Raw genomic sequence first — 26,352 nt, 5'->3', positions numbered from 1 at the left:
GTTACTACAGCGTAGTAACATACCCATAGTGAAAAATGTGGCATTATCTAACAAGGTTATTATCTGCAAGCCCTGTGATCTAGTAATTTGACTAATAGTTTTACACTCTTAAGAAACTCCTGCATCTGTGCACCATGACACTTGTAGAAGAATCATAGTTGGTTTATTTATGGTAGAGAAAGAAAAAAAAGAAGGAAAGGAAAGGGAGGGAAGAAGGGAAGGGAAGGGAAGGGTAGAAGGAAGGAATGAAGGAAGGAAGAGAGAGAGAAAGGGAGGGAGGGGGACAAAAGTAGGCAGGAAGGAAAGAAGAAGAGAAGCAGGAAGGTAGGGAGGAATGGAAACAACCTGATTATTCATCATCAGAATCAGTAAACAATAAGATATTATATATGAATATAGTGAAATACATCCAGCAATGAAAATAAACAACAACCACCGTTAGCAACAACCTTCAATCAACAAAAAAATTATTGAGCATCTCTTACGTGCTAAGCCCTATTTCAGGTACTTGGGATACACCAGTGAGCAAAATAGAAAAAAAAAATCCATTCTCATAGAGTTTATATTCTAATAGAAATAGAGGGAAAAGCATAATAAATGAGAAGTCATATATAGTATTTTAAAAGGTGATAAGTACTATGGGGAAAAGCAAAGGAAAGGGGAAAAAGTGTTTTGCAAGGACAGAGGATGTGTAATTTAAATGTGATAATCAGAGTAGGCTTTATTGAAAAGGAAGTATTTGAACATTTCAAGTGTATTCCAGGGAGACGTAACTGAAACACAAAAGTGGTCTCGATATATAGCCAAGGAATAGCAAGACCGGTGAGAAGACCAGTAGGCAATGAGCTCAGACAAGTAAAGGAGAGAGGAGAAAGATCCGGTAGGGTCTTGCAGGAGATCCTAAAACCTTAGGCCATATGAACTAGAAAGCCATTGGAGCTTTTGAAGCAGAAAGGTGACATGATTTGACAAATGGCAGTAAAAGCAGAGCTCTGATTGCAGTTTTGAGAATAGATTATAGAGGGCAAAGGATAAAGAAAGGGAGACCAGTTAGGAGGTCCTTGCAATAATTCATGTGGGATATGATGGCAGCTCAGACCACGATGGCAGCCATGGAAGTGATGAGAAGTAATTAGATTCTGGATTGATTCTGAAGAGAGAGCAAAGAGGATTTCCTGACACATTACATCTCAGGTATGAGGGCATGGGAGAAACTAAGATGTCTCCAAGGTTTGGGGTCAGAGCAAGTGAAAGGGTGGCTGGAAGTGAAGAAGACTGCAGATAGAGTAGACTTGGGCAAGACGAAGATTCTGTTTGGAGTAGGTAAAACTGGCGATGTCTACTGGATATCCAAATGGAAATGTTGAGTAGGCAGCTGATATAGAGGTGTCCCTGAGGTCAGGGAGGGAAGTCAAGGCTTGAGCTATATATATCATTTTCAAGGCATCAGTATACAACTGTAAAGATCAAAAAGAAAAAATAAGAAGATTGCAGGAAATCATCAGAGTGTAGAGAGAAAAGAGAGCCCCAAGGACTAAACCTTAAGGCATTTGAAGGGTAAAACCTCTCAGAGAAGCTCCTGATAGGCAAAGGAGACAGGAGTGGCCAGTGAAGAAGGAGGGAAACCAAGCGTGCGTGGTGTCCTGGAAGTCAATAAGGAAAGATTACACTGAGCAGACAGTGATACCCGTGACAATGCTACCAATAGGTAAAGGAAGATCAACACTGACAACTATCAGACTTAGGAAAGGTAATGACATTGGTGACCAGGACAGGGGTAGTTTTGGCAGAGTACTGAAAAACAAAAGATTCAAAGGAATAGATTTAAGAGATAATTGGGGGGCGCCTGGGTGGCTCAGTTGGGTAAGTGTCTGCCTTCAGCTCAGGTCCTGATCCCAAGGTCCCTGGGATGGAGCCCCACGTCGGGCTCCCTGCTCAGCTGGGAGCCTGCTTCTCCATCTGCCCCTCCCCCTCACCCTGTTCACACTCTCGCTTTCTCTCAAATAAATAAATAAAATCTTAAAAGCAAGAGGTTTCTAGATATTGGCATGTTCTCTTATTGGTGTGGTGAAAAATAGGGTATTCACCTTATACTTGTCTATTATAATCATTTGCTATTATTATTTCTCAGCCAGTGCATTTGTTTTATGTACCTCTTCTCTCTTTTTATGTCATACATATGCTCAAAGGGTTAAAAAATTAAAGATTAATAAGATCATGTGCATAAAAAGACAAAAGATAATACCACTATTGCACCACAAAAAGTTTTAATAAAAGTATGTGAGAAGGAATATTCCAAATTATAAGCAGACCAAATTTGAATTGATGCTCCAAAAGGTTACATGTACTAGGTCTGGCCAGTAGGTGAACATTTGTGACTTTCTGTTTTAATTAAAAGCGGAATTTGTAAATCACATAAAATCTTAAGAATTAGAGGAGACTATAAGCCCTTTTCTTCATTTTTAACTCCACAGGATATGTTTTTTAGTATGTGTGCTTGGTTCTCAGTATGAAAAATGCAGTACAGTATCTGCCAAGACATTTTTTTTTCCTGGATATTTTAAGTTTTTATTTCTACGGCCCCACAGATATTGCACTTCACAAACAAAAAACCATTTGATTATATAATAGTGATCTAAGTGTGAAGACATGACTGTTTTTTCTTGGGTAAATTCATTACAAAAGAGGAGCAGAGCTTCAGCCAACCATGGTGATGCTCCCAAACCATGAATGAATCAGGGATAGACCTCGAGCAGTCAGATTCATCTACTGTTTTCCAATAAGCACCTAGAAGTCAGGGTATTTGAGTTCTCCTACTCTCTGTGCTTTCACCAACCAATTTACTTAACTCCTTGAGCATGTTTCAAAGGAGATGATTACCTACTTCACCAGAGAATATGAGGCAAGACAAATGCCTGAATGAGTAAGGACACTTCCAGCCCAAAGCGGAAAAGGCCATGGAAATGAGGGAATGTGTTCACAAAAGAGTACTGTACTTGAAATCCACTCTACTCTCCCAAACTACACACACAGCACATGCTGGGTGGGAACACATTATTTTATTTTATATCAAAGCCACCAAGAAGAGCCAGAAACACTTCTAAAACCTATCCTCACTAGTGATGACTATGTCTCAAATAATTTTAAATTTTAAGTAACAACAAAAGCCATTCTAACATCCTCTGTCTGCCAACAAGCCAACAGTTGTTTGTTGTTCGTTTTTAATCAAAACTAAGTAAAAGGTTCACTGACCCTTTGGGGCGCACACTTCTTGTACAACTTTTTGTGTGGGCCAATTCCTGATTTCTGGTTTATCTGTTAAGTTAACCTCTGCTATTTTCTGGGCTTCGTTCCAAGACAACTAAAATGCATTACTAAAATTGGCATCTCTGCTTTTGAGCTTAATTTCAGAGAGGCTTTGAAATGGTCTGAAGCCATTTTTTTAATATTCTGCCACAACTATGCTAAAAAGTAACACAGGTTGGTCAAGATCAGTAATTGATAGGAAAGGTACAATTTCTGTTTTCCTCCAAAACCATTTTTATTTCCTCCAAATATACAATACTGAAAGAGAGTAAGTGCTGTGCTAAAGCCACGTGTTTTTGCAGCAGTGTTGCCAAATATTGGCTGAAAGTTGAACATAATTCCTTAAGGCAGAGTAAGAGATGATTTAAATATTCACATATAAACTATACATTTCTGAACTCTCTTATAAGAGTTTTTCTCTTTAATTTCTGGTTGGAAAACCCTAAAGACACAAGTCATAAAGGCATACAAACAAAATGCCAAGATCAAAATAGATTTTTAAAGTTTCATGAAATCATGCAATGTTCACAACATGTTAAAGAGTTACAGAATTATACATTTTTAAGTTGGGAAACATCTTAAATATTATTAAAAGGCCCCCAGAATCCAACCCTCTAAGTCGACAAATGAGGAAAATGAGGCCCAGAGAGGTTAACCTAACCACAATGGTCTCGGATAATAAATGGCCAATCATGCCAAAATCCAGAAATTCTGACTCCAAATCCAGAGCTCTGAGAGAGGATTTCTTTCAATATACTTTAATACTTATGGAAATACATGTTAACAGAGGACACTCCAGGCAGGCCCTCAATAGAAGGAATTCTTACAGACTTAACCGAACCCCCTCATCTGTTCGCAAACACAAGTCCTAGAAATAGCACTGGCAACAACTAGTCTCTTAGGCGGTTTCACCATACCTGGGGTTTCCACTGATTGCTCAGTTAGGTCTATTTTTCTCACCTCTACGAACCCCTTTAGATAAGGGCTTTGGTTGGGTTTGGGTTCGTTATTTTGTTTTTCACATTTCTTTGGGGAGAAAGGGAGAGGGTTAAAAAGAAGAAGCTGGGATTTAAACCACCCCTGCAGCACAAGTTTGTTCTCTCGTCAGCCAAACAAACAAATGCTTCCCCGAGGCGCAGGGCTTACTGGTTTACGTCGCAGTCCCTTCAGTTTCCAAAGTAGGAAGGAGACCTGAAAAAGAAGTTGGCTGGGGGGCACGTCGTTTCGGGGGCACTCGGCAGGTGCGCGCCCGGGGGCGGCCGGCTGCCGTCAGACGTGCGCCCCGACCCTCCTCGCCCCGGGAGCCTCCCGATCCCCGGCCCGGGGAACCAAGAGTCCCCGCCGCCCCTCCCGCCACCCCCGAGCGCTGGCCCCTCCGGTGGCGCCGCCGAGTCGTCCCCGGACTCCCCGTCTCCCCCCGTGGCCCGCGGGCTCCGCGCCGACCGCGCGCGCCCCAGCGCCCCGCTCCTCCAGCTGCCGAGAGCGGGAAAGGTGGCAGTAGGGGGTGGAGGAGAGAGAAGCGGCTCCCACCTCGTTGCCCGGGTCCAACCCACGCGGAAGGCAGAGATGGCGGCCGCGGCGCCGGGACTCGGACACCTGCGTCGCTCGCGCTCGGCGGGCCGTGGGCTCTGCGGTGGGGCGGCTCCGAACTCCTCGCCCAAGGTGCCGGGCAACTCCCCAGAGAGCCGAGGGCAGCGGAGTGTGGGGAGGAGGGGCCGGGGAGGGGGGGAGCGCGTGGGGTGGGGAGAAGGGAGGGAAGAGCCCGTGGCCGCCCGCGCGCTCCCCGCGCCCTCGGCGACTGCTCCCGGGCGGCAGCAGAGGACCCCAGCGCCCAGGACGGCAGCGCAGGTGACCGGGGCGGCCGCGGGGAACGCCGCTGCGCGTGGCTGCGGCCCTGGCGGGAGGAGCGAAGAGCTGGCGAAGGAGGACGGACCCCTGGCTTGCGGGGAGGCCGAGAGCCCAAGCGATCCCAGCAGGAAGGCGGCGCCGCTGCTTCATGCAGCTGTCAGCTACAGCGCGCCCACCCCGCCAGTGGTTCTCAGACTCTGAGCTAGGCACTGGGGTTCCCTCTGTTCCTCCCACTCCCAGACTTCCGGGCCTCTGCTCCATCACGCGCGCAAAATGCTACTTTAAAGATCACAATAATTGAGAGGAGTGGAAAAGGAAAGCAAATTGGCAAAGACTAGAGGTAGTGAGGTAGTGAGTTTCCTGTCACCAAGGATGTTTCAGCCAAGCATGTTGGTCGGGTTTGTCAGGAAGCCTGAAGAGGGCATCTGTGCGGGGTCGGACTAAATGACCACTTACTGCTCTTTCGGTCCTGAAATTCAGCGGCGTTTGACAAAGCAAACAAACAAACAAAAAACCAAAATCTGTCCTTGAACAGATTCCAACCCCTAATAGACATTTTCTTACTCTCCACTCAAAATGTTCCCTCACTAATCTGTTTATTAATAAACTATTATTGAGGACCTACTGTGCATCAGGCAGCATGCTAGGTACAATTCTTATGTTCCTTGAACTCGGAGTTAGGACAAGCATGTATTCGTAGAATAACCAATTATGATGGGTGATATGGAGGAATCCAACAGGAAAAAGAAAGAATAAAGGGGAGTGGACATACTCTAGATTGGGGGGATGGTTACTTTTCAAAGGTCTCTAGAAGTGAACTTACCTAACGCCCTCGTAGGAAGATGCATCAGAGGCAAAGAGAGAAAGTAGCCCAGAGATGGGTAGGGCCGGAAGCAATGTGTCTTGGCTCCCTGGCCCAACCACTTTGTCCACTTGTGGAGCTTTGCAAATGGACCTTTTCACCCATAGGAATATCCTCTCAGAACCAATGGTACTTTTACAAAGAGCATTTAGATCTCCAGACTACTTGTTGAGGCCACTCATTCAGAAATTTCATATTTGTGCATTGAATGGACTTCCGGGGGCATCTGTGGCTAGAAGCACTAAACTTTGGGTTTAATCAAAGCTCAAAAAAACAGACAAATGTCTCCTTTGGATAGAGACAAGAATTGGAGTAAAGATACTGACTTTCCCAAATTATTATAAAACAGCACGACAGAATCCTTAATTAGACAATCTGTATGAACTAACTTATTTGTTTCCTAGGACTACCTTAACAAATGACCAGACTTAATGCTTAAAACAAAAGAAATTTATTCTGTCCCTGTTCTGAAGGCTAGAAGTCCAAAATCAAGTGTCATCAGGCCGGCACTCCTTCCCGAAGGTCTATGAGGGAACCCTCCCTTACCTGGTCCAGCTTCTGGCGGCTCCAGGAATTCGTTGGCTTGTGGGCTGCATCACTCCAGTCTCTGCCTGCATCTTCCTGTGGCCTTCTCCTCCATGTGGTCTTCCTCTCTTCTGTCTCCTACAAGGACACTTGTCATCAGATTTAGGGACCATCCAAATAATCTAGGATGATCTCAGCTCGAGATCCTTACTTAGTTACATCTGCAAAGACCCTTTTTCCAAATAAGCTCACATTCACGGGCTCTGGGATTTAGAGTGTGGACATATTTTTAGGGGGAAGCCACCATCTGACCCACTAAAGCTAGTAAACCAATAGGAACCAAAATCATTATCTACTGTGGTATAAGGGTATCGTTTCAGCACCATTATACAAAACTATATTGATACTAAGTATAAGTTATCATTTCATTGTGAGCTACTAAAAATAGGTATCATTAAACCTGAGCATTATGAGGAATAATTGCCATAAGGAAAAGAAGTGCAGGGCCCCGAGCCTGAAGTTCATGTTTGTGTCACAAGTGATACTTGAAGGCCAACCATGGATCCTCAGCAGCTGCCATTGTTAAATTAATACAGAAATACAGCCTACATCCATGGGTATGTAGGGGATACATCCCATACATAATGGGATCCAACACATAGGAGTCAGGGGCTCCTATGGAGCTTTCATTCTAGGTTAGGGAACAGCTTTGAATCTCACTCTCTCTGCACAATGCCTGCTGCATATCTGAAGCCTGATAAAGAGCTGTTAAATGAATAGATGGGTATAAGTAAATCACTACCAATCAGCTAGGCAATTATTACCACATTGAAAAACATCTCTATAAGAAGATAGGATTTACCAGAGCAAAACAGATGAACACGCTGACTCATTCAGTATTTTCTTGAGTGAAGGAAAAATCTGATGACAAAGGAAAATTTTGATTTGACAAAGAAAATAATGAGATATCTAACTTTTTCTCCTTTTTTTAATCAATAATATGCCTATTTACACAGATACAGATCTTGCTGAGAACAATCAATCATGATTGAAGTTCTAGTTACTTGAAGTGAATAAAATATTTTGTCCAAGTATTTGATTGATACCTTCAAAAACATAAACATTATTCAACTGGTAATTACATGATACTGATGCATCAATTCTTGAAATTCTTGCAACGATTTCAATGACTGCACTTTCTCCTGGTTCATCTCTTCCCTCTTTGACTTTCCTTCTTACTTTTCCACTCTTAACGATTTTAGACAATCAACCAATATATTAATAACTACCAAACTGATTCTCATTCTTGGGTTTACTTGAGTCATAGGCCTATCCCCGAACCAGTCATGGTGGCCAATGAGTTGGAATGTGACGACTGTCCAGGGATGAGTCACCCATGTGCTCCTGGAAAACAAGGGTTGGGAGGGGAGTTGATCTAACCGGAAGCAAATGACGTAAGTGGGGGAGCGGTATCCCAAAATAAATTAGGGTGCTCTTATAAAGAGAAAGTGGGCAAAAAAGCATAGATATCCACTGCAATAGACACTCGAAAAGGTTTGTGGTTAACTGCCTGTAGTTTTAATTAAAACATCACTTCACCCTTTCTATGGTGGTCTAAATGTTTTCCATAAAGTTTTTTAAATGAATTGATAATTGTAACTATTGATTACATATCTAATTACCACACAAATCTTTAAAATTTGCTTTTATAAAAGACTGTGAAAAATGTTTTTATATGCCTCTAAAGCCATCTAAAGCAAGCACACGGACTCTGGGACCTGATTGCCTTAGTTGTTTTTTTAACGCACATTAATTATGAGAACAGGTTCTCTACCCGCTTTCTGCCTCAGTTTCCTTTTTTGCAAAATGGAGTAGATGATAACTGCCCCTCTGAAATGCCATGCAATGTAATGAGATAATAACTATGCCTTCATAATAGGGCTTGTTACCTAGAACTCTATTATGTTTATTATTCATCTCAATTAGCTTTCACAGCATCCCTAGAAACTATTTTGGGGAGTTATACTCTGATCATTTACTTTTCTCTTAATAAATAATCAGTATCGATTATGTATCAGGTACAATTACCAAGATAAACAGCATGGGTCCTTTATACCCTGGAGGAGTCATGTGAGGATTCCCATAGTACAATCAGGTTGGTGTAGGGCACTCCATGCAGGGGAACAGAGGATGGAAGGGAAGGCACAGAGAGAAGGCATAGTAGCTTTGGGGACTGCCAATAGCGGGGCCCTGCGTATGTTCAGGTAAGTGTACCTGGAAAAGTACATAGCAGTCTAATAGGAAGAACTCTGAAGGTCATGTGGATTTTGAAGTTCATTAGGACTTTCACCTCTATGCATGAAGATATGTTGAAAACTTTTAGACTCAAGAATTGTTTTCAGGGGCGCCTGGGTGGCTCAGTCTTTAAGCGTCTGCCTTCGGCTCAGGTGTCTCTCTCTGTCAAATAAATAAAATCTTAAAAAAAAAAAGAAAGTAGGCAAACTATAATGTGCAACTGAGTCAAATGAGGGTTATTTAAAACATAAATTCTGATTCCAGAGTGCTGGGGTAAGCCCTGGAGTCTGCATGTCTAATAAGCTCCCAGGAGATGTCAATACTGCTGGTCCCCAGGAAGGCAACAGACTATCTAAATACTGCCGATGCTGTTTCCAAAAAAAAAAAAAAAGACATTTATGTCTAGTGTACATCAAACTTTTAAGTTCCCATGGAGAAATAATGTGCAGCTCATAAAGATGTCACAACTAACTGAAGAACTCTTGTGTACAACAAGCCAGTATGACAGAAATATTTTATCTTGATTCTTCAGCTATCTCTGAGAACAAGCCCCTTTAAAGCCTAAATATCTAAATGAAAATTACTAGGTTATGTGTGAGGAGGTTATGAGTTGTGGCGAGTGGAGGAAGTATAATATAGGATACCATGATGGTCTTTCTGATGTTGTCCACTTGACTCAGCTATCATCCCCAGTTACATGAGCAAACACTAATCTAAGCGTTGTTATGAAGATATTCTGTACATGTGACTGAAGTCCATGATCAGTTGACTTTGAGTAAGAGAGATTATCCTAAATAACCAGGGAGGGCCTGGTTCAGTCCATTGAAAGGCTGTAAAAGCAGAGCTGAGTCTTCCCTGAAGAAGGAGAAATTCCACCTGTGGACAGAAGCCTCAGCTCATGGCAAGTGCTCCAGTGTACCTCTCCTGACAGTCTGCTTTATGGATTTTAGACAAGCCTAGCCAGTCCCTAAATCACAAGAAATATCTCCTACTGCTTCTGCTTCTCTGGTTGGACCCAAAAAAGGTTTTGGCAACTAAAGCCAGGGTGCTGCTGTAACAAAGACCCAAAAAATGTGGTAATGGTGTTGGACTTGGGCAACGGGCAGAAACTGGAAGAATTTGAGACACATAATGGAAAAAGCCTATGCTGTCCTAAATAGACTATTAGAAATATGGTGGTTAACAACTCTGCTAGTGAGGATGCAGAAGGAAATGAGGAAGCATGTTTTCAGGAATTTGAAGAAGGGAGATCCTCGTTATGTAGTGGCGGAAAGGTTAAGAGAATTGTGTCCTGCCGTTCTGTAGAAAGCATAACTTGGATACAATTAAATTTGACATATAGCTGAAGGAGATTTCCAAGCATAGTGTTGAAGATATATTCTGGCTACTTCCTACTGCCTACAGTAAAATGTAAGAAGAAAAAATGAATTGAAGAAAGAATTCTCAAACAAAGAGGAACCAGGACTTGATGATTGGGAAATTCTTGGCTTATCCAGTTTCTGAAGGGTACAGAAATGGACAGCTTTACTGCCAGGAAAGCATGCTGTAGAGAAAACGTCAGGAATATGGCTGGTCACCCTTCTGCTAATACCTCAGAAAGATTTAAAAAATTGGAGTATTCAGTCACACAAAGGCTCTTTGAAGAGATTAAGTATGTGACTCATAAATTCCCTCAGACCTCCCAAGTAGAAATGGGATTATTTAGGGAAGATCTATGCATAAACCTCTTTTCTTCTGAAGTGAATTCCTTTTAACATACACAGGACACCTATAGGGTTCTCAAAAATTTTATATCAGTGGAAATATTGCCATGTTGGATTTAAAGGGTTGGAGTATGGAACAAAGAAAGCTGTTGGACCCCCAAATTCTACACACAGAAAATAGGCTGATAAAACGACACAGCCTGTACTATAAAAAAGACAAAAATCCTGGGGCCCATCATAGACCTGTTGAATAAAAGCCTCTGGAGGTGGAAACAGAACTCTACGTTTTAACAGGCATGCCAAGTGAAATGGGAGATCATTAGCTTTTGGAGAAAGGCAAGAATGATAGTTTGCTTCAAACACTGGGAAGATGATCATGAAGAAGATGGAGTAGATTTTTCTACGTAGCCCCTGTAAACCAAACTAACATCAGTGAATGGAAAGCACAGGTAGCCAGATTTAAGCCAAATCAAAGGAATTCCTTTCTAGCTGCCAAAGTCTTTAGAAGTGGAATGGGCTACCAGGTGAGACAATGAGCCCTTCATCAGTAGATATTTTTAAATAGACTAAAGGACTGGTCATCAGGAATATTGCAGGATGACACTGGGTGGGAAAGAGGTTAGATCAGAATGATGGTAATTAGGGCTGCGCCATATCAAACAATCTATGGTTTGGAGCTGCAACTTCAGAGTATTTCCATGAAGAAGGTTTGGGCTATAAATGACAAGTTATGTCGTAAAAACGTTACCTACTATCCACAGAGAGTTAATTGACCATTCACAGAGCATGAACGATCTTTTCCCTCCAAAAGTGAGGATTGCCTTTACTTACTTTGCCTGCATCTGTTTTCTATTGCAATAAATAAATAAGTACATAGAATGTGTGTGTCTGTAGGTCTTATTTTCAAGACAGTTGGGGTGAAACAGTAAATCTGAAAGAGGGAAAATTAATTGATGCAGATTGTTATTTAAACATGCATACACAGGTTTGATTTTAATTAGCTCAGTTAATCAGCCAAAGAACTCCTCAGTAATTTGACAGCTTGCAACGTATAGGCTCTGCTGTGACTTTCAGATTGATTGCATATGAATCCTTTCAGTATGGGGTCCCCGTCCTCTGCAGGAACCTTTGTGTCTATGGGTACAGGGGTATTTAGCAAAGTTGTCTTGATGTTGACCAGCTTTATATTCCACACCCCACTAATAATGTCAAAGAGGTAGTAAATATGCTGAGAGGTGAAAGGACATTATTATGATCATCTAAGAACTATGGGAGATTACCCAAACTTTAAAATTTCATGAGTAACTTGAGATGATTTGGTTATCATTGTCCTAAAAAGCACCACTTCGCTTGGCTTTTATTTTGTGATTTCCGTGTTGCTACAATTGCCCTGATTTTCATGCCTTCCGAAGGGAAAAGAATAATGAAGTCACAAAAATGGAATCTCAGAATATGTGACGAGGCTTTGTGAAATGGCTACAAAGGCATTTGGATCTAACAATAAGAAAGCTGTATTTGCAAACTTAAAAGGTGCTATAGTAAAAAATAATTCATCAATATAATCATCAATATTTGATTGTAATAAATTGCAATAGTTACATAAACAATATAGCTGCTTAATTAAATAATGGTTTCTGAGACCGAAGTAAACTTTGGAAGAAAGACCTTTTACATAAGGGTGTTTAAATTTGGGAGTCACTCGACATGCCATTTGCAGATAATTAGTAGGCCAACTTATTTGGGTTTATGGTAGCCAGCACCTCTGCCTAAACCAGAAATACATTAAACAATGGAAAGTTTAGAGCAGATAATGTAAAAGCTGATTTAATGAAAGCTTAAACTGAATTTTCTACATTAAACACAAACAGTATCCCTAAAATACATTTTTTAAAAGGTTTTAGCAGTTCAAAGTTAAATGAAATAGTAAAAATCAATGAAAGTAAAACACTTTAAAAATGTAGAAAGGAGGGGCGCCTGAGTGATTTAGTCAGTTAAGCATCTGACTCTTGTTTTTTGGCTCAGGTCATGATCTCAGGGTGGTGAGATGGAGCCCTGTGTCCACTCCACGCTCAAGGAGGAGTCTGCTTGAGATTCTCTCCCTCTGCCCCTTCCCCCCACCTCTCTCATGCACTCTCACTCTTGCTCTCCCTCTCTTAAAAAAAAAAAAAGTAGGAAGGAAACTGAAGAACAAATAAAGAAAACCTGAGGTTCCAAATATTTAACAAACGGGATAATTAGTATCAACTAATGAAGTTTGGCTATCATAAACGCTAGCAATTTTATCCTTAAGTGTATGATATTCAAAATTCCTCTTACTTAAATGCTATCTCCAGGCCCAGAATTTAATCCAAATTTTCCAGAAGACACAGATTCTATGATGCTCATTATATAATATTCTCATAAAGTTGCTCCATAAATGCTTTTTGAGTGAATAAAGCATCTTATGAAAGACAAAGGGAACAAATACATACAGAACAAATGAACATTATGTTGTCAAGTTATAAATAAAAAAAATACAACTAATAAGGAAGTTTAGACATTAAAATACTTCAGGAAATTCTTATGTGCTTCTCAAAAGTTCTGAAAAGGTATTCTTGGGGTGCAGAGAGAAAAACAAAAACATATCTACAATTTACATTTTTTTAAAAAGGATGCTTCGAAAACAATTACATGAACACCTACCCACACACAAATGGCCATATATCATTCCTTGTAGGAATTCCAGGTCTTACATAATATTCTTAAGGTATAGACTTCAACATTTTAGGTGCTGCTCAGAAATATCTGTGGTTCTCCATTGCCTACGGATTAAAGTTTAAACTCACTCTGGCATTCAAATTCATGCTCAGTGTACTGTCTGAAATGTAACTGACCAATATTTTCTCCCACCATGAAAGACAACTCCTAGTTACCTAAACACACTTTTGCTTTTTTTTCTTCACTTCTTGCCTTTGTACATGCTGTTCCATCCTGAATGTCCTTCCTCCATTCTACACCTCTCCCTCAACCATCACCCATCACCATCCTCTATCTGCTCGTCCAAATCTTAGCCAATATGCCAAGATCCAACTAAACTGACTCTTCTTTGTAAGCTCCCCAGTTGGAGTTATGCTGTCTATGGACTATGATCATTTAGAAATTTATGTTGTGTCCATTTTATCATGACATGGTGAGTTGTGCATATATCTACATAAATGCCCTGAGGGCAAATGTTGTGTTATTAATGTTTGGTTTTCTAGCCCCTAAAAGTATATCACCGTATCTTGGATTGCTCAGTTAATAGGCATTGGACTAAAATAGAAAAGGCAAATCGTACAGTTTTCCATCTGTATTATTAAGCAAAGAACAAAAGCAAAAACTGTTTCATTTTATGAATAATTACAATGATTATTTACCTACGGTACTGCTTGAAATTTGCATACAAGAAAGAGACTTTTATTCCAAATTTCTGTAGATTTTTTTTCCATAGGAATTATATATGTAATATAATTTCAATGAATTTTTAAGTACACAGGCACAGGAAAAAATGAGGAGAAATATAACAAAATGTTAACAGTAGGGAATCTTTGGATTGAGGAATAGAAGAGTTTGCTAGTCATTAATTTTTACCTTTCCAAATTATCTAGAATAATCATATGTTACTTTACAGTCAGGAAAAAAAAAAAGCTATTTGAAAATATCTGTGTAAGATCATGTGTTCTTTGGAAATGATTCCTGGGAGCTAGAGCCAGTAAAATACACCTTATGGCCTGGGGCAGCCCAGTTACTGTTGGCTGTTACTCACTCACCAGCCACCCCAATTTATAACTCATTTAGGCTCCCGATCTGTCAGAACACTTTCCCTTGCCCTTAGGATGCTACTGGTGTGCACGGGGATGAAATGTATTATCCTGCCTGCCTCAAAAGCTACATAACAGCAATGAAATTCACCGTAGCTAAATCAGCTGTGATGAAGAAACCGTGTAGAGTTGAAAGGCAAGTTAATTGGATTGTCTGCTTACAATTTAGTACCAAGGATAAATATGATTTAACTCCAAGGTTAAAATTAGTACCAGGACTTGGACTAAAATAGGAGTTTTCTTCAAGGAATTTCTTTTCTACATTTTGTCAGTACTTCTTGCTCTATTCTTATATTTATTATCCATCCATTTACCTCTCTATCAGAAATGGGTACCGGGGTATAAAAGAGATTACAAAATTCTCCAGGTTTTCCACTTAAGCCAAAGTAATTATTATTTCCTTGCATTTGAAAGAATATAAGAAGTAAAGTTAAGAAAATAAATGTAGAGAAATTACTCCGAGCCTCTTGCCTGAAAAGGCTGCTATGAAGAAACAGTGGGCTAGAATCATTTCAGAATTATGCAGCCAAATGAAGTTTTCATAGAAATGCATTTCATATATAAGTCTCTATGGAACTTAAAGGAGAGTGGCCAGTATCTCTGGTAATCCTGAGGATTGGTACACACCTTACCATAAACTAATTTTCACATAGCACAAAGCACTTTGTCCTCTGCAGGCACCTAATGAGATTTGAGAGCAAAAAGCACCAGGCCTATTCATGGCCTATTAGCCAAATCTACTTGAGCTGCTTCAGAGTTTACACATTTACAATGAAAAGGCTAAGTGTTTTTGTTGTCATTGGTGTTTTGTTTTGTTTTGTTTTGTTTTCGGAGCCCAGTTTCCAGTTCTGAACTGATGGGTCATAAAAGACACATTCAGTATCTTGTTAATTATTTTTCTTACATTCATCCTATATGACATTAGGAAACCTTTATTAGTGCGGTCCTACTAGACAGCTACCCAAGACAAACAGACCGTGGAGGACACTTACAATATTACCAGCCAGCTCCCCCTTTCCTCTTCTTCTGGTTGGAGTATTTCCTCTGATGGGAGGAGGACTCCAAGCACATGGATGTGTTCCAGCTTCCTGGCTTCGGGGGCCACCTAGCACGTGGCCCAAGCTGGACTGGTCATAGTATCTCACAGTTCTGGCTCTGTAATTGATCAGTGGGGTGGGAACATGACTAGAAGGAGAGTAAAGAAGGAGCTCTGAGGCTTTTCCAACAGAAGCTGAGATGGGAGGACCAAAGGGTGGGCATCAAAGGGGTCAAGAGCTTTTTCCCCTCAAGGGTGAATATGTGTGATCATGAACTACAACCACCAGCAGCCAGGTTCTCTGACACAGGGAAGAACAGGAGCCTGCAGGAGAAGCCAGAATTTTAATTCCAGGCCACACAAGCAGGTGTTCAGAAAGTGTGGCCATCTTTTTGTACGCAACTCAATTTCTTCCATGATATCCTGCTTTACCAAAAGATAGAAACTAAACCTCAATGAATTCAGGTTCCTCTTTCTTTTCCCTAACTTTTCTTCTAACTTCTAAGCAGTGGACAGTGGGAGAGAAAGGTAGGCCGATCCTTGGTTCTGATCCTTAGTCATCTGTTGAATTTCACATCTGACTCCTCATCTCGTCTGTTTTTCAGATGTTGATCTACGTGGATCCATGCCAGAGGTCACTTCAGGATCGATGACTCGCCCTGCTTGCCGCTGGTGCCTCTCTGAAGTGAACCGAGTATTCTCCAAACACTACCCTGGGCTGTGGCCACGCTGATGAGGCTTTCCAACCCACAACCACGTCTATGCTATTCTCGGGAATTATGCTGCTCTCCTACACCTCAGTGAGTCAAGCTGGAACTCTTCAAAGCTACTTCAGATTTGATTACTTTGATCACACGGACATTCCCACATGCTGCCCCATGCTCTCCCAAGTTGCTGAGCCCCAAGGGTCTTCTCTCCATCCCTACCTCTGTCTAGGATAGGGGCAACTGCTCTTTCTACTCTGTGATCCTCTACGCTCTTAGATTTCCCCCAAACTCATTGGGAGGGTCTGTTGCTGCTTCCCCATCAGGTTCAGTCCTCAGATATAAACTTCATAAGGCACTTCTAAACATTTTTTCAACTATAGGTTGGCTGTAATTGATATTATGAAACACATTTGGTTTAAAAACACCAGTTAACATAGACGCCCACAGTGTGTTGCTCAGTGATGGAATCATCTACAGGGGATGGGGCCTCTTTCTCAATGGTGCACCAACTTAGCTCTCTGTTTCCCTCTTCGCTTTCTTCTTTTCCCCTAATTTAGGATACTTCTGTTAGTCTTCAGAGCCTGAATTGAGCTGGAATTTGAAACTCAAAACACAGTCTGTTATCACATCTCCTATGGCAATGGACACAAAAATGCCCACGAATGGAAGAGCTGTTATAGTATAAATAAATGAAAAGTACCTTTCATTTATTTATACTATAAATAAATATTTACTATATTTAGTAATATATACTACTATACTACCCCCTACTAATATATACTTAGGGGGAAAACACAGCAAGTAATATATCAAAATATTCCTCCACAGAGGGCACGATACCCAGGCAGAGAAGGGGCAGGGGTCACATGAGGAAAAACTGAGTCCTGATGGTACCCACCTCCTGGCCCACGGCTCTGAGTCCCTCCTAGAGAGTCTGCTCCTGCCTTCATGAAGCTTAGTTGATCAACTCTCCCTTTGGTACTGTCAGCTGCTTCAGGAACTTTCCTTAATTCCCTCCTTTTACTTAAGCTGATTCAAGCTATATATGGCTGACCCAATATAACAGCTTAGCCAAAAATGGGAATTTTTATTTCATGGAATCAGGAAGATTTGAGCAACTAAGTAACAGGAAGAGGAGACATGTAGCTGGTCTTCAGGAACCCTAAAACCACCATTAACCTTCTCCATCTCTTACCTCTGCTTCTCATTATGAGTGGGTCTCCTTCCTTCTTACTACGCCTCTCCACATGGTAGGAAACATAGCAACTGACCATTCCCAGGTTTTCCATCCCTAGGTTCCACCATCAGATAAAGGAAGAAATAAGTCAGGGTTTAATGTTTCTATTAATGTGTTTCAGTAGTAGAAATGTAAAGAGAAAGAAAATTATTGAGTTCACCAGTTCTTCTTCCATGCAATATGGACAATAGCTTCTGTTGGATTATAACCATGTAAAAAAATATTCCTCCCTATGACTAAGCTATTTGACCCTTCTAAATCCCTTTTTTAAAGTGTATAAAGGAAAGAATGAATTTTAAAAGATTGCTATGTGTCTTTTCTCAAGCTAAACACAGGAAAAGAAAATGAGAATATAAACAAGAATATATTTTTAAATAGATAAAAGCTAAAAAACAATCATGTGTTAATGTCTTTGCAGTCAAAATTAAATGTGATATCACACAACAAAGGAGGATATTACATTCCTAACACAGAAGAATTTTAAAGTCAAGGAGACTGAACTATGATAAACAGTACCCTGTGTTCTACCCTGCCCAAGCACAGGGTACTTCAAAAATTTTGTTTCAATTATAAATTGACTATACTTGACATTATGAAACACATTGAATTTAAAACACCAACAAACACAAACGTCCAATGCATGTTGCTTAGTGATAGAGCTCATCTATAAATGAACTTCTGCAATTATTTATAATAAAAAGGACTTGGATTAGTGCAAATACAAACATTCCTGGATCGGAGAACATGCAGGTTCTTAGTCACTCTCCCTCAAACTTCCTGGAAGAGTCCTGTAAACTTCTTGCTTGAACTTCCAGATGCACTCTTAACCTTTTCCTCTCCCTCCCTCCCCCCAGAGGATCTGCAGGGAAACGAAATAGTGAACAATGCAGAAAACAACCATTTTCGTTTTTATAGTTCCTTCTATTTTCCCCTGCTGCTATTTCCCTCTTTACCAGGAGTGAGACCCTGTTTTGTAAACAAGGAAGCCCAGTAACTTGAGTGCTTGCCCTGACAGCGTCCACATTGGCCGCTCTCCCCAGATTTGTAAGATTCTTGTGGTAAGAAGAATTACAGCTGAATTCACTTAATGTTTCAAAGTCAAATACTCATTGAGAGCAATGGTTCCCAGACTCTGGATTTCAAAAATGAAATTTCAAAAATGTGTGGTGAACCAGCATAAGTTTGCCAACTTTTTCTTTTGCCAAGAAAGGATTTAGGGAAAATAATGCTCTCTACTAGCAGCATCATTTTACAAAACAAAGGAGGTTTTTAAGGCCAAGGAAGTATGCAGTACATTATGTCAAATTAAAAAAAAAAAAAGGGTGGGGGTCATCATTCCCAAGAAGAGAGGGTAGACAACTAGACACTGATTTTATCAGTCAGAATTCTGACAAGGAGCAGATTTAACCCTTCAGAGGGGTTAAATTAAAAGTATTTCGGTGAAGTGACTATTTACAGAGGTGTGGGCAAAATTTTTAAAACTCCAACAGGGGATATGAGTTACCCAGAAATAGCCACAGCAGGAAGCCATTACTTCTCTGGAGCCTGAAGGGGTGAGGAAAGGGAACAGTGTTTCCAGAGCCAAGCCAGAACAGGAGACAAGAGGAGCTGGATCTGGGACAAAGGCTGCCACGGCCTGCCATGATGAGAAATGGAGAGAGTGGAGCTAAAAGGACCACATCTATCTCCTCAGTCCTGCCTGAACTCAACTGGAAATCAGAGGGCAAGGGGTCCTGGGTTTTGCAGTCCACAGACAGCCTCCAAGGGCACAGAACAGGTCAAAGAATAAAAGATGGATTGGGCTGTGGGTCCACCAGAGCATATCGACATACTCTGGTGAGGGGGCCAGGGGTCAGACAGAGGAAAGGGTGTACATGTGAATGGCATTTTTCATTTCAATTGTAGGAAAATTACAAGAGAAATTCTATTTTAGGATATGATATTGCTTGTAATTATATGCTTGATACATTGGTCATTTCGTGCCTCAGTATCTAATAGTGTAACATCAAGTGGTGTTCAAATGGGCAACTCGTTCCAGTACTTTATTTTTATCACACTCATTATTAAAAATTCAACTTCACATAGGCATAAAATGGAAGCAACACTCAACATTTTTATTTAGTTCAGAACATTCTGAGTGAACTAATGCCAAAATATAACAGCCTCTGGCCTCAGAGACTTCTCCTACCCCAGAGGTTCCCAGACTTTCGCTGCATATTGAGATCATCAGGGATCTCTAGAAAAAAAAAAAAAAAAAAAAACAGTGATACCTGGCTTATACCCCAGAAGTACTGATTTCATTGGTAGAGGTGGAACTTGGCAAAGGAATTTTTTAATAACTTTTTATTTTAGGAGTTTTCGATTTAAAGAAAAGCCATAAAGATAGTAGAGTTCCCATATATCTTCTCCTCGGTCTCCCCTATTATTAACATCTTACTTTGGTATGGTGCTTTGGTCACCATCAATGAACCAATCTTGAAATACTGATATGTAATTTTAAACTAAAGTCTATACTTTATTCATGTTTCATTAGTCTTTACCTTATGTTCCTTCTCTGTTCCTGGATCCCATCCAGGAGACCACATTACATTTTAGTCAGCATGTCTCCTCAGTCTCCTCTTGGCTGTGATAATTTCTCAGAATTTTCTTTTTTGGATGGCCTTGATGGTACTGAGGGGTACTGGTCAGGTATTTTATACAGTATCTCTCAGTTTGGATCTGTCAAATGTTTTTCTAATGATGAGACTCTGGTTCTGTGTTGCGTGGAGGAAGACTATAGAGGGAAAGTGCTATTCTCATCACACCATGTCAAGAGTACATTCTATCAATATGATTTATCACTGTTAATGTTGACCTTGATCACCTGGGAGACACAATGTTTACTAGGTTTCTTCACTGTAAAGTTGCTTTTTTTTTTTTCCTTTCCACCCTGTGCTCTGGGAGGAAGTCCCATGCGCAGCCCACACTTAAGAAGTAGGGAGTTGTGCTCCTCCTTGAGGACAGAGGATCTGCATAAATTATTTGGAGTTCTGCATGGGAAATTTGTCTATTTCTCCCACAATTATTTATTGATTCAATCATTTATTTATATCAATATAGATTCATAGAGATTTATTTTATATTCTGGGCTATAATCTAAGGCTACTTTATTTTGTTGCTCACATTGTTCCATCTTTGGTCATTAGGAGCTCCTTCCATTGGCTCTTGTCTCCCTTTGATATGTTCCATCATTGTAAGGTGTTATTTGTTTGTTTTTGGCACTTCCATACTTTTTGGCACTTTAAGATGCTCCAGGCTCATCTGGTATATTTCCTGTATGGTCAGCCATTTCGCCAAGGATTTCTGATTCCTTTTATTGGACTATGGTATTAGAAACAAATATATGGGTATGTGTGTGTATCCTTGTTTCTAGGCCCTTTCAGCTGACAGAGCAAAAAAAAAATATGTGTGCATATAGCTAATCCCCATATAGACATGTACCTATAAATATTTCTACATGTAAACATCTATATCATAGAGTTCATACTAATGTCTCTAACTCTAATCCATAACCACAGGGATCATTCCTGCCTCTGCACTTGCTTACCTGTAGGCTCCTAATATCCATTTACTTAATTATTTAATTCTGGTATACATGTATACTGATTTCAGAACTGATAACCCATGCCCCCATAGGAAACTTTATCAACTAGAATAGAGTGCTTCTGTACAATCCCTTTCTCCTTTGGTCTTCTAGTCACCACTCATTTCCAAAGTTATTTAGGTGAGCCAACTTTTCCCCTAGTCCTGGGAGTGAGGTTTTTTTCATACATTTGTAACATAGATTGTTTTGCCATATTCTGTATTCCATCCTGGGATCCCTTGACCTCCTAAATGATTTCTTTTAATTTGCCTACATTAAGGCTCACTCTTTGTGCTGTAGAGTTCCATGTGTTTTGACAAATGCATAGTGTCAGGTACCCAGCATTACAGCATCATACAGAAAGTTTTCACCACCATTATGCTCATGGGTACTTCATCTATTCAACTTTCTCCCCTCCCTAAACTTCAATGACTAATTTATTTATTGTCTTTATAGTTTTGCCTTTGAAGAATGTCCTATAAAGTCATAAGGAGCCTTTTCAGACTGGTTACTTCTACCTAGAAATAATCCATCATCACTCATCTGTATCTTGTGTGACTTGATAGCTCATTCTTTTTTACTGCTAAATAGTATTTCACTTATATGTGTATGCACCACGATTTGTTTATCCATTCACCTATTGCAGAACATATGGCTGTTTCCAGATTTTGTTGATTATGAGTTAAGCTGCCATAAATTTTCACATGAAGGTTTTTGGGTGGACTTAAGTTTTCAAATCAACTAGGAATTTCTGGATCATACAATAGATTATATTTAGCTTTATAAGAAACTGCCAAACTGTTTGCAATGTGGATGTATGACTTAGGGATTTTTAAGAGCTTCCCAGATGATTCCAATGTGCAATAAAGTTTAGGGGCTGATGTTCTACTCTGAATAGTTTGAGGAAAGAGTCAGTTAGGGGTAAGACGAATGTCTTATCCAAAAGAGAGCTGCAGTGCATTCTCCTCCCCAAGACTACTCATAATTCAAGACACTGATCATATAAACAGCAGTCAGGAATTTTTGTGGATGTATAAATCACAGAGAAATCTGGTGACAAATCTTGGAACTTCACTATTCCACCTACTTACCTTTGTAAGAGAGGTCAGATAAATGTTCATACTGCTAAAGATGTCCTCTGAAATGCCACCTGAATAGGAGATATAAACAAAAAACCCAAAGTGGGTAAGAAGGATGGGTTAGTCAGATGCTTTGCATGCAAATTAACAGAATCCCCAATCAGCTTAAGGAGAAAAAGGGTGGGAGCAGGAGGGGTGGTTTTTATTGGCTTATGTAGTTGAAATGTGCAGGGGTAGTTGAGTCTCAGCGTGGCACAAACGATATCAACAAATTGTCTTTCCTCCCTCTGCTCCTCCATCTTCTTTTCCTCCTCTCTTTTTCTCTCCTCCTTATCCAACCCCATCTCCATCTCTCCAATCTTTTCTGTATTAACTTCATGCTGGGTTGTGTCTCTGTATGTGTACAGATTTCTTCTTATAAGGACACCAGTTAGATTAGATTAGGATCTACCCTAATGGTCTCATTTTAACTTAATCGTCTCCTTGAAGGCGATATCGCCAAACATAATCACATTCTGAGGTATTGGGAGTTAGGTCTTCAACCTACAAATGTTGGAAGGGACAAAATTCAGTCCACAACAATTATGCATCCAGTGGGCAATCATTTCTTGTTTTGTACATGAAGGAGAAAAAGGTAAGGACTACTGCATATCTATCTCATATAACTTCCACATTCTCAATGTTGCCTTATTAAAATCTTATTCTCTTTTCTAAAAATAACATTCACTGGGGCACCTGGGTGGCGCAGATGGTTAAGCGTCTGCCTTTGACTCAGGTCATGATCCCAGGGCCCTGGGATCGAGCCCCGCACTGGGCTCCTGGCTCAGCGGGGAGCCTGCTTCTCCCTCTCCCTCTGCCTCTCCCCTGCTCACGCTCTCTCTCTCTATCTCTGTGTCTCAAATGAATAAATTAAAAAAAATTCATTGAATATTTTTTAAAGATTTTTTTTTAATTTGACAGAGAGAGAGAGTGAGAGAGGGAACACAAGGAGGGGGAGTGGGAGAGGAAGAGGGAGAAGCAGACTTCCCACCGAGCAGAGAGTCCGATGCGGGACTTGATCCCAGGGCCCTGGGATCATGACCCGAGCGGAAGGCAGATGCTTAACCATCTGAGCCACCCAGGCGCCCCTCACTGAATTTTTTTAAAGAATACATCTCAACTGTGATTCAAAAGGTAAAGCTATATTTTAGGTAAACATATCAGAAGACTATCTTGAGCATCTTACTTGGATCCTTGTGTTTTGTGAGTCACCATATTTGGTACTATTAACTTCTTTAATTTTGGTCATTATTTAAATGACTGCTGAGAGAAGAAAGCCTGGGAAATCACACTGAAGAGCCCTGATATTTAAAAAAGAGGCAAAAGGTAGGAGCTCCATGGTTATGGGTTAAATTGTTTTCCCCAGAAAGCTGTTTCCTAATACCTGATACCTGTGACCTTATTTGAAAATAGAGTCTTTGCAGATAAAATTAATCAAATTAATTAAATTCTATTTAATTTGAAAATAGTCTTTGCATATAAAATTAATCAAATTAATCAAATTAATATGTGGTCATTCTCAATTAGGATGGGGCTTAATCCAGTGTGATCGGGGTCCTTATAAGAAGAGAAAGCAGAGACACCAGGAAGAGAATATTACAGACAGAGAAGATGGCCATGTGAAGATTGAGGCCAAGATTGGAGTCATGTTGCCACAAGCCAAGGAATGCCTGGGGCTACCAGAAGTTGGAAGAATCAGCAAAGGATCTTCCCCTAGAAGCTTCAGATGGAGCATGGACCTGCCAACACCTTGATTCTGACTTCTAGCTTCCAGAACTGGGAAATAATAAATTTAAGTTGTTTTAAGCCATCCAGTTTGTGGTACATTTTCAAGGCAACCCTAGGAAACTAATACATCCACCAAGGAGACTGAGAGGGTGAAGCCAGAGAGGAAGTAAGAAATTCACCTTTTAGACATCAAAGGAAGACAATGGATGGAGAGTCGTTTGTATTGTCAACTACTCTAGACAGGTTAGATAATATCCAAATTGTAAGTATCCACTGAGTTTAGCGTTACACAGGTGCGTAGGCATTTATTGTTAATATTATAAAGAATTATTAGCCGTTTCAGTAGAGAGATCACTTCTGTCTAAAGGATTAAGGAAAATTTCATAGAGGACATGGCATTGCAGCTGGAATTTAAAGCCTAAATAGGATTTCAATAGGCAGAAATGGAAGGTGTTGCAGTGAGAGGGGGAGAAGTGGTGAAATTATGGAGAGAAAAAGATTCAGGGGGGCGCCTGGGTGGCTCAGTCCTTGGGCATCTGCCTTCGCCTTGGGTCGTGATCCCAGTGTCCTGAATCGAGCCCCACGTCGGGCTCCCTGCTCCGCGGGAAGCCTGCTTCTCCCTCTCCCACTCCCCCTGTTTGTGTTCCCTCTCTCGCTGTGTCTCTCTCTGCCAAATAAATAAATAAAAAATCTTAAAAAAAAAAAAGAAAGAAAGAAAGAAAAAGAAAAAGATTCAGGACACGTAGAGGACAAGGCCAAGAGAACACAAGGTCTTTATGAAGGAGATGTTATCTGGAGTCCCATCATGGATGTCCTTAAATGCCATGATAAGAAGTTTGAACTTTTCTCTAGAAAGTGCGATATGGCACAATATTAAGTATAAGTTAAGAAGGTTGTGTGGAAAACGTTATATAAATATTAGTAAGTAAGCAAAATGGGTAAACGGGAAGACTATAAACAATGAAAACTGGAAACTACTAGAATGCCCAGGGGAGACATTCTGAGAATCTGAACTAAAGTGACAATGAGAATGGAAATACAGTTCCTATTTTTGAAGCCCTATCATGTACCAGGTCCTCTGTGGGCTGCATTATGTATGTTAATTGCACTAACTCTGACAATTCCTCTCCCTGGTAGAATTTACTGTCCTAATTGTATACCTGTGGAAACTCTAACTCAGAGACGTTAGGTATCTCACCCAAAGTCACACAAAGCTAATAAATGGTGGCGCTGATATTTGTATACAGAAATTTGGTTTATTTTTAGGCTCTTGTCTCATCAACTTACCTATCCTACAGCTCATGTTGCAAATTCCAGACATTATTTGGAAAATGTATAAAATGAGACTGCACACTGCAATTTTGCACGACCTCCTCCAAAAAGGGAAGAATATTGTGAAAACACAGCAATGCTCTTTGGGAAATCCACTGTGTGGATTGCAGTTCGTTTGCCATCTATTTTTCCATCTTTCCTATCCCCTAAAACACACTGTTTCACTATCATAAGCATTTAGTAGTTTTTCTTTTCCCTCTGGTACCTGAGGACGTCAGGTGCATTTTGACATAGGAAAGAAAAGTACCTTTTGAACTATCTTTGAAGGGCTGCTACTCAGTGCACATTGATTTTCCTTTTAAACTAGAATCATTTAGTGTTTCTCTGTCAGACACTCACTGACGACCGCTTATCCTTGAGACACACATGAATGAATCAGACAATTTTTTAATGATACTGAATTGGAAAGAAAACGTACCTTGATTCCTGTTTGTAAGTTTATTGTATCAAAATACAGATACAAACTTTTAAAGAGGGCATTCTTCTAGGCTTGATGAAATAGAACACAATCTATCCTTTGATGAGCTTTTAAAAAAATCTTTGATCTACTTATTTTTAATAATAAAATATTGGGAAGTCAAGTGTATTCCCGCACATCTCAGGCATTTAAGGAAATGATCAACGTCATTGCAAGATAACTGGCTGCCATCTTTTGAGAATCTGAACTAGAAACAGGAGAACTGGAGGGTTAGGAAAGAAAAGCACAGGGACCGAATAATTGCCTTTCTCTTCTGTTTATATAATAAATGCACTCATTGTTGCCATGGCAAAGGAGCCAGTCTGTTTTTCTCATTCCTCTGTTTCTACCCATTATTATTATATCCAACACCAGAAAATGTCATATTTCACTATCAACTTTCTTGAATCATTACGTTTATCTACTCTGCATTTACTACTCTAGCCACAGTCTTTTTCATAGTGATACTTGGACAGAAAGTGATTTCAGGCGAGGGGAGTGGCTTCAGACGCAGTTAGAGACATCAGGAAGCAAAGAATGAGGGAGGGGGGTGGGGGAGGAAAGACAGCAGCTCTCTAGCCAGGAGGGCCTCCTAACCTTGGAAAACCCCTCAGATCCAAAAGGAAAAAACTCTAAAAATGTCATTTAAAGCAAATTCCTCCTTGTCGATACACTGAATTGACTTTGTAGGCATCTATTTTGACTTTCTAAACTCCCAAACCAACCATCATGATGGG

The 26,352-nt window shown here is 40.4% G+C and overlaps 1 protein-coding gene across 6 annotated transcripts in view; it reads right to left on the bottom strand.

Annotated features, from left to right (window-relative positions):
* LEPR (leptin receptor) overlaps window positions 1–4,979 on the bottom strand; it is an 86,169-nt gene extending 81,190 nt beyond the window's left edge. For 3 of the 6 annotated variants that reach the window (XM_027579351.2, XM_027579376.2, XM_027579356.2), the window contains exons 1-2: window positions 4,837–4,978; window positions 4,453–4,497 (exon numbers count right to left, since the gene is read on the bottom strand). The gene's annotated coding sequence lies outside the window, so the exon portion shown is untranslated. Of the gene's footprint in view, window positions 1–4,452; window positions 4,498–4,836 lie in introns of all 6 variants that reach the window. The other 3 variants (XM_027579386.2, XM_027579362.2, XM_027579367.2) reach the window with 3 other exon arrangements.
* Window positions 4,980–26,352: the final 21,373 nt, after the last annotated feature.

The sequence above is a fragment of the Zalophus californianus genome, chromosome 4 (genome assembly GCF_009762305.2).
Source record: "Zalophus californianus isolate mZalCal1 chromosome 4, mZalCal1.pri.v2, whole genome shotgun sequence".
Lineage (NCBI taxonomy): Eukaryota > Metazoa > Chordata > Mammalia > Carnivora > Otariidae > Zalophus > Zalophus californianus.
Note: the sequence above shows the minus strand (reverse complement) of the source record. Positions and strands in the feature narration are given on the sequence as shown.